A 10,012-nucleotide genomic window follows, 5' to 3' on the forward strand; every position below is an offset into this window, starting at 1 on the left:
ATCTAAATGCTGCTTTGTCCTGCTGTATGACAGGCACTTCTTTGGGCACGTGTCACTCTGATAGCTTAAGGGATACCCTTTCAGTGATACCTAACAGGTTTAGAGTTTGCAAAAATGAATATTGTGATCTTGACTAAAAAAGACTAAATGATAAATACCAAGGGTTGAAATACTTAAAGCCCTTCCTACAAGTGGTCTTGTAGGGTAGGTCAGAGGTACGAAGGTGCAGAGCCAGAAGCAAATATTGCTGCATGATGGAGCCACAGCACCTTTTTTTCCTGTAAAAACCCTCTTTCACTTACTCCTAGGATGCAGGGTTTCTCCTGGGGGGTGATTCCTATGCTAATGCTTTCTTATTTTCTATCCTATGCTCCCTAGAATTGCCACTCTTCCTTGTTTAATTCTCTTCTCTAATAATTTATCCATTCTCCTTTAGAACCTGAATCTCAATTTTACTCTCTTCTCCTTTATCCCGTGTTTTCCTCTAAATATCTTCATTTCAATCCTTTAGTCTTCCCTTGCCCTTAAAGGTCTGCTGACAACAAGTTTCACGGAAAATCTAGATTCCAACTCCTCATCTGGGCATGCTTAGGAAAGAAGAGCTGCATTAGCAACTGGAAGCTCTCTGTGTGCTGTGCTCTAGGGAGATGATACACATGAAAAACCTGCCAAGAAAAGATTAGTCAAGGTCAGGGGCAACCTAGCCTGGACTTGCCTGGGTCAAAACATGCCTCTTATGTCTAAGTGCAAGCAAAATATCTATTTGTAATGTTTTTCTAAGGCAAGGACATTTTGATCTGCATTGTTGCAAAGCTTTTTTTTGCCACAGGTAGAGGTAGATTGCTCTGATCAGATTCTGCTCCATGAAGATGGCAGATGGGTATCTCTTGGGAGATGCAATTAAAATCTACCTCCAGTCCCCTTGCTGAATCTACCAGCAAGCCAGTGGCATCACAAGCAGCTGAGTTTAGGACTGTGCAATGAGTTAACACTTGTGATCGATTTCCTTCTATTTCTGTGGAAGGCTGATGTATGAAATTTGTCAGTTTGGGATCCCTGGAGCTAGGAACGTGTTTGATCACATCTGCTGGCAAGCAGAGGCCAGTGGGGTATGTAAGTGAGAGTCTGGCCATGGGTTCAGGTGACTGCTTTCCTCAGTTGTTTTCTCTGGCACTGCCTGAGATGACAAAGTGGGGAATTTCTGGAAACCTGTTTTGCTCAGTCCCAGGCTGCAAGGGAAGGGCATTCCCTCCCACTCCTCCTTTCCTTCCTCTGACAGTCCTCACCTTCTGTGTCTTGCCTTGGGGCTAAAACGGGTCTGGAGAGGAGAAAACTAAACACCACAGGAGGAGCGAAGTTGTATGTGGGGTTAGGCAGAAATTAAAATGGGGTTATCTGGAGGATGGAAAGGAAAGAAGAGCAAAACTGTTCTCATTACCCCAGTTTTGGTAACTTTATTAACTCCATCTATACACTAAGAAAGCAGGAACCCTGCAAATCTTACCTTAGAGCACCTTCACAGGCCTCAATTAGTACTCATTCAATGGATTACTAATTGAGACTTGTGAAGATTCGTCAGTCAAGGCTCTTGTTTACTTGAAACAGCACAAAGATACTTTGAAAGAATATACTGTTTGCCATTTTTCCATTGCAACCTGGCCCCTCTCCTGGGTGTCTAAACATGGAGCCTGTTACAGCTGCAAAGATGCAGCACTGTGGTTCAAGGAACAACAGCCAATTTTGATAAAATTGTCAACATCCAGAGAAGAATAAGCAGGAAGTTATTTATTTACTGTTTTTACTGATTTACTGACTTTTAACCTTATTTTCTCATTGCTGGCTGCAGCTAATTTGCAATTTGATGTTAAATAAAATCTATTTGTAGGCCTCTTTTTTTGGACAGGTATATGCATGGTTGGTCACACTGAATATCATGGTGTCAGTTTATAAGACATACAAATCATGGTTTTTTGGTTTTCCCTAAAGTGTTCTGATCTGATAATGTTTCTACCATTAAACTCATCAACAGGATTATTCCTGGAAGATGAACAAAATAGTTTATAAAAGCTTTATGTAAATTACTTCCTTTAATTTGAGCGGTTTTGCATGAAACAGTTTTGGGGTTGGTTTTTTTTTTTTTTTTTTTGGGTGGTATTTTAGCCAAAAACAAGCTGCTTGCCAAGCTCCACCTTGACCTCTGTTTACCTTTGAGGGCAGCCAGCTTCTCTATTCATCATTTTATGCATTGAAATTAATGGGTTCTGGCTGGTTCAGCAGAAAATGTCTAGTTTCCTGAAAAGCACCCTGGGAGGTTGTTTTTACAGTACCATTCCTGCTCAAGCAGACATGGTAAGTACTAGAAAGTCTCACTCAAGCTGCCCTCTTGGGACTTCCAGCTCTGCTTTGCAGACACATGTATTTTCTGAGCTTTTGGGTTCCTATCCTCACTGAGTTTCTGAACCTCTTTTGAAGCCTGCCTGTTCTTACAAGAAACCTTAGTAGAGAGGAGGTTTGTTTATGAAAGGATATATCAGACTCCTTCATTTGCAGCCAACAAAAGCAGCTCTCTTTTCCTGCCTGTTCTAATTGATTTTTATTTTTTATTTATTGTTTTGAAGTTAAACAAGTCATAGATTAAAACCCCTTCCACCTACGCCTCTAGATATTTTTGCCACGTAGTAAAAATGCAAGCACTAGTGCAAAGAAAAAGCAAACCACTGAAGCTTGGAGTGTAATGCTCCTGTAGATGCTTAGTCTGTGTCTACTTAAATTGTTCATGACTGCAGCTCTTCATGGGCTCTGCTGCCACTGCTCTGGGTTTGGGAAGTTGCTGCCAGCAGTGGCAAGCTCAGTTCAGATGGAGGTGGCAGCCATGTGAGAAATGTAAAACTTGTTTTGGTGCAGGTAGGAGTACCTGATTGAATATAAAAAAAGCCCCCAATGGATTATTTTTCAGTGGACTTCAACTCCTCCTGTGGAATGTTAGATAAAGCAAGAATATAATGTCATGGCTCTGAGCAAACGGATAATTCCACTTTTGACCCCAATTCTTAAACCCAGAGACAAATGACAAATAAAAACCCTATTAAAACCCTAAAGTTTTGAATTTCCTCTTAAACTTCAGCATGAGCTAATCCTTGTAATGTTTTCAATTTGGTTAGACTTTAGCTAATTGTCAGTCTTTCCTTCATCCTTCTACTTCACTACTGCTGGCAGGATTTAATGAATTTTTAAATGTATGTCGTGTATAGGTCAGGTCACTTAATAGAATATGCAACATCTTCATGAGAGAAGAAGCTTTTTCTACAGTCCCATCAAAGCCATTAGAAAAAAGTAACTTATTTTGTCACTTATTTTGGGCTGCACCACTCCTGTAGACCATAACTCAGTTTGAATCTGTAGGAAATGCCCAGTTTGATCTGTGTAGGTTTACAGGCCTCTTCACACATCTGTACTTGACAGGCCATAGATCTTGCTCAGCAGAGCAATGAAGAGAATGATCCTGTGCTAAGCTGAGTGATCAGGTCTGGTTCCTGAGAAGGTTCCTGTGTCCCTCTGGCCAATCCAGTCCTGGCACTGGGTCTCTCTTCCCCATAACCTTCATTTAAAGGTCATTGCTGACCTCCTGACTGCCTTCCCCCAGTGTGGGGGACATAGAACTGCTGCATGTGTCCCTGTGCTTGGTATTCTTCAAAAATGTCAATAGGTCAGAGCCAAAGCTGGGTGGAATCACTGACATTGGGTCCATATTTATTCCTTATTTATAGAAGAAAGTTACATTTAGGAACCAAGGTGGGAAGAAGCTGTAGATCTTCATGAGGAGACTGGAACAAAAGGCTGATCATGAAAATGAACGGAGTTATTGTGTGTGCAGAGACTTCTTTTTGAACAGATAATATTTTCTTAATTTCTCGGAGCCCATAAATTTATGCCTAATCTTGGCATAGAGCAATATCTTTTTTTTTTTTTTTTGGTTCACAATGGAAGTTGTTTAATTTATTAGCAAGGAGATAACTTTGTTTATATGCCAAGAAGCTGTCTTTGGAAATTATACAGTTGTCTGCATTTGGTGTTGCTAGATAATGGGATTATGTGAAATTTAAAATATACCCATCACTACTGCATGTGAGTGATGACTGCATATGCAGTGAGATTTATGGGGTATGCTACAGTTTGTGTAGTATTGTGACCATTTCTGTGATATTTAACCAGCAGTTGCTTGGCTGAGTATTTTAAAAAGCATAAAATAGGGGTGTTGGGGAGAAGTTGTTTCACCTAAATGTTATTTGGCTTTCATAACACCTAATGCTCTGAGGTCTTGTATCACACACCATGCCACACACACACACCTTCCCCCCAAGCACTCCCCTGGTAATGTGTGAGGAATATCTACCTATAGGATTCTGGTAAATGGCTACCCTTTCTGAAGGAACTCATAAGATCATATGAATTAAAATTGATAAGAAGTGTAATCTGAGTTAGTTCTGCTGTAGAAACTGAATCAGTCATTAGTTGTGAGGACAGAGCACTTTGAAACAGCCCATTAAGGCAAGAGATTGCCCAATTAGATATTCACGTGGCAGTTAAAATTGCATCAGAATGTTAACCACTTCCAATTTTTAGTCAAATGCCTTTTTAAACTTTGACTGAAATGTTCTTAGTTCTTGCTGCTGCATGGCAAGAGAGAAAAAAGTGCTCGAAATATGTGTTAAAAATAACCTAAGCCCCACATCCACATTAATTTCATGCCAAGTTGTTCTTTATGTAATTTGAAAGGGCTGTGATATTCAGCTTCAAGTATTGAGAAATTTAAAGGGAATATGAATATGCCCTTATAATATTCCCATATGAGCAAAAATGATGCAAAGATTTCCTTTGTGACCTGAGACATGAACAAATGTTTTGAACAAATGGAGCTTCAAAATTTTTGATGCTTTTCAAAGTTTGAGATTTTTTTTTTTTTATTCCTAAGGCAAGGGAAAGAAATTGTAGTCAGACATTCCAGTTTAATTAACCTTATTTTAAATGCTATTTGTAATTCTCTTGAAGAAATTACAGCAATCACTTGAGGGGGGTGGGTCTTCACTCTGTGGTCTACAAGTGCTGTTAAATTCAGTCTCCTGAGAACTCTTGCATTTGTCTGTGCTGTTTTGGGGTTTTTTATTTTTCTATCTTCTGGTTGTTTTTCCCTTTTTAAAGTATTGCTTTAGTAAACAGACAGTTGAAAAGTACCTTGGGCAACTGGAGCCATGGATTCTCCAGAGAGACACATCAGTAGAGAAGTGGCTTTCAGTAAGGCTAATATGAATAAATTAGACATTATAACTCTAGAGCCAGATATTTGCAATTGTCTGGTGAAAACAAGACGAAAAAGGCCCAGGTGAGATTTCCTGGAAGTCTGCATTGGTGCTCTGTGCTCCTGTATGTGCCACACAAACACAGTGTCAAGGATATTAGAGCAGCTCCTACAGGAATGACAGCAAATGCTGTAATTCTGAGCCTTTGCTAAGAGATGAATGCTTGCAGGGGTGGCTATTTTAACAAAAATGCCAGGGCTGTTGGGTTTAGGAGTTGCTCAGCATCTACAGATACTTCCAGAATTATAATCCCAGCATCGCTGTCAGGGCTATGTTCAGAAACTTGTTCCTAAATGTTAATAGGAGTACTTAGATTTAGTTAATTTGAACTGTCTTGGAAGTTTTGTTTTGCAAAGGATCAGCCTGAGAAAGGCTTTATCCCAAATGTGGGGAGTTTTTTTGTTTGTGGGGTTTTTTGGGGGGGCTTTTTTGACACGAAAGTGGGGGGAACTCCTTTTTGCAGGCAGTCAGTATGTTGGTATTACTGATTCTATAACATTTAATGATATTTAGATACAGATGCTCGCTAGGGTAAGGCAGGTCTTCAGTGACTGACATTGTGGAGCATGTGCATATTTTGTTTGGGTTTGGCCTTTATGTGCCAGAATTTAATATGAAGAAATGAACAAAACGGGCTGTAACAACACTATTTGTGCTTATTCTGGCAAATGAATTCACTGTACTTCCTCAAAGTCATAAGGAGAATTGGGTGGGAAGAACTGGGGATGATATGTGTTGTCATTATTTTATGTCTAATAGAAATAAAACTTGTTTGTCCCTTTACTGAAACTGTTATTTTCTCACTTGAGCAGAGAACTTAAGAATCAGCCTTTCACAACTTAAATCCTCTGTTGCTTTAAAAAGTGGGCAATATTCCCTTTACCAAAGAGATCTAAAGAAAGTGCAGCTCAGTGGAAAGATGGCAAGTATAGTGTTACTTTTTTGTAATTTTCAGTAAAGGACTGGAGTGCTATTATCACATTTGTATGTGATATCTTATGAATTAAAGGCCAAATTGTTGGGGTGAGCAGAGGTTTGATGATATTTCAAGTTTGCCTGTGATAGCATGAATGCAGGCATTAGGCTGAACATCACAGAAGAAAAGTGGTATGCCAAGTTAGGATGTGTAAGAGTTAATATCCATAAGATCTTGTGATGTCTGACTTTAAATATTTTATTTTCTCAACTTTATGAAATAAGCGAAACTTAAGGATAGATTTTCCTATAACACAACTGAAAAAAGCATCCAGTATATGGTTTCAATTTAATCACTGCTAAAACAATCTAATATAAGCGGGGGATGCTATTAGATTGTGGCAGTAAGGGAGTCCTTCACTGGGCTACCTATAAAAGTCAAATAACTTTCTGGTTACTTTAGATTTAAAAATCCAAACTGTAGTGCAAGGCACTCTAGTAACTCCTTCAGTGAGAAAGCAATGATTGAAAAATATGGGAAAATCATTCAGACTTATGATGAAAGATTTGCAGCTGCAGTAATTCTATGCTGGAAGTGTAAAGATGTCTTTCAGTCATCATCCAGATATGTTTCTACCAGAAAAGCAACACAAGAATTGTTTCAAGGTAACAGAAATTGTAAGTAGTATGTGGAGAACATAACTTGCATCTACCAGTATTGGATGGGGAAATGGAGATTTAAAGCTTTAAGCAGACTTAAAAAAAAAAACCAAAAAAACCTCTGAGTTGAAGAGATTCCTGAGGTCTAGAATGTGACTAACATATAACGCCTTCATTTGAGGGGTCAAGTAACATACTGGAAAACTTTAGACTGCACTGTTTGATGTCATTCAAGTGGAAAGTCTTAGAAGCTGTTTTAAAGTTTAAGTGAATTTTAATGGCCCAAATGAGAAAACACTTGGAAAAAATGTCATATGATTAACCATTTACCTCCTGAAGTACAAACCAGTCCCTTTGGCAGGCAGCAAAGCAGTATGAAAAGCCAAAGAGATCCTTCCAGAATCATGAAATCTCTGAGGAAATTTGTGTAGAGATGATGCTGGGCATTATAAAGTGCTGGCAGCTCTTCTGTTGTCAGTGTCTTGCTGCTCTCAATAGAAGCCAGATGACAAAAATCCTGTATTGAATATGCTTAAATTCTTTACAGATATTAAAAGACTGGGGTATTGGTTTCATGAAAAAAAGAAAATTAAAAACCTCCACAAACTGAACAACCCAATATACTTGGTGGGAAGGGGAGGAGGCAAATGACTTGGGGCCAACTTCAGAAAGTAAATTGGAACCATCAGTAAGCCTTACAGGTTCTGAAGGGTCTCTGTAGTGTGAGATTTTAGGGTCTATGGTGAAATCCAGGCTTTACACGTGTACTGTAATTGCCTCTGACAATGCTGTACAAAGCAAGGATTTCGAGGCTAGAAATCAATGAAAAGGCACAACAAATGCTGAGGCCTCCCTGGCTGCAATTAGATACAGGAGATTCAGATCATTTAAGTTTGTGCTCATAAATTGCAGAACAGTCAGTTAGGAAGCTGTAAAAGGTGGGAGCCACTTTAAAGCGTCGTATATAACGGGTGAGATTCCAGAGCGTGCTGCCCGGGAAAGACACTTTCAAGTGAACATAAAAATCCTTGAAGTGCTGATCCCAACATGCACAGCTGCAGCAAAGAAGGCAAACAGTGTTACTGCCAGAGGACTGCAGTGTAAATAAGGGAGCTGCCATTCTCGTTATCTGTGGGTTAGAGCAGGAGCACAGGGTCTGCTCAGTGTATCTTTGACAGGAAATAGCCACTCTTAATGGGATATGAGGGAGATGAATCCAACTGGCACCATAAATCTGGGAGGTGCTGGTAAGCGTAAGGCAATTAGGATCTTTTTCACTGCAGAAAGGAGACAGTTTTATTACTTCTTTTAAAGTGTATTTCTTTCCTAAGTGATATAGGTGCCTGTTTTGAAACTGTTTCATTTAAATACAGGAATGAGTGATGGAACATAATCTGAACAGGATAAGCATTCTGAGGTTTTGAGTCAGCTATTTTACACAAACATGATCCAAGCCAGCTGTATGACAGTTTTAAATAATTTAAAGTAGGGTTTGGTGTGTTCGCCCCTACTGCAGAGTGCAAATTCAGGCTTCAGCTGCATGGGCAGCATTGCAAAAGGTTTGTTTGGTAGATGATAATTAACAGCTCCAAACAGTGCATTCCCTCTTCCCCTGCTAATCTCAGCCTCCAGCATATCTCACTTGCCAAATCCAGTGATAATCTTTTGGATGCAAGTGGCATCTCTTGGATTAAGCACTCCTGGGTGCCGCTTGGCTCTCCAGGCCTCACGGAATGGTGGTGGAGGGGAAGGATGTATGCAACAGCTTTTGAAAACACTGGCAGAGCTGATATTTGCATTTAGCTTGGAAGAACTTGGTTTCCAAACTTCAAACTCTCCCCCTCCCCTCTGCTGGCCCAAGATCTGATGAAATGGCCGAAGGCAAGTTCACAGCTCTAATTAACAAGGCAGATAAGGTGCTCTAAAGGACTGAGCTAGGCACCTCCTGTGCCAAGAGATGCCTTTCCTGGGGCCGTGTTGGTGTGGTTTGGTGTTTTTTGGTTTTCTTTTTTAAAAAAATCTAGGTCCATGCCCATTTGATGGACAGATCTGCGAGAACATTTTACTCTATAAGCTGGTACTCGTTCTTTGTTTTATGACATGCTCGTCACCATGGTATCTGAGCTCTGCAATGGTAGCTTGAGTGTCTGTTAATGCACACAATCATAGATTTTTCCATTACTTTTCCCAAAAGGCCATTACCTATTTTCCTGTACCAGCTGTGGACTTCACTACAGATTTAACTCCCACCCCCTGCCCTACACCCCAGCTGGAGGAGCAGGTTTATTCAGTTTTCTCTCTTTCAGAACTGTGCAAATTCCTCAATAAATGGGGTGTCACACTCGTGTGCAGCATAAAACAAAGTGTTTTTTGTTCATATACCCAGAATACAAATGTATTGCTATCTGCAAATTGTTTAAATTCTTCATGCTCTGCCTTTGGAAAGTCTATTTTAGGACTGTTTTATATGAAGTCTGTGCTACAGTTCTTAGTTTTTCCCCACCCTCTGTATTACAGCTTTACATGCAACCCAGATGCTGAACTATTATGGATATTTAGTCATAGATCAGTGGTGGAGCAATTTAATGTGGGATGCTGAGGATTTTGTATTGCTGATTCCTGATCAGATTTTCCTGAGCCTAAGAATAAAAAGGATTTTTACTACTATGCAAGAGCTTCAGATTCCCCTGAATCTGAAAAATGTTTCTTTTCTTATTCACATTGCTAATAGTGATTTCAGTAATTCCATTCTGATCTTAACAGCACTTTTCTTACTCTGTTGCCTACGTATTTCTGATCCTTACTGGACCATCCTAAATGCTGAAACAAACACTAATGAGGGGGACTTATCCCTCTGGGCATGCCTGGAGGTACTGGAGGTGTAAGTGTTGTCAATGAGGTAGCTTGTGAAAAAACTATGACAGTTTTTCAGGAAAAAGCAGTTTCTTACATCCACAGGACTGCGCTGGGTAAATCAGCTGTTTTCACTTGCTGAAGTTGTATGGAATGATCACACTGACAGCTCATGGGGCTGGTCTCTAGTTCTGATTCCTCACACAACCCTGAAGCATGGTTGGTGA

Source organism: Corvus kubaryi, unplaced genomic scaffold (assembly GCF_017639235.1).
Source record: "Corvus kubaryi isolate FWS band 111438036 unplaced genomic scaffold, C.kubaryi_AGA036_p1.0 37394, whole genome shotgun sequence".
In the NCBI taxonomy this organism is placed as follows: Eukaryota; Metazoa; Chordata; class Aves; order Passeriformes; family Corvidae; genus Corvus; species Corvus kubaryi.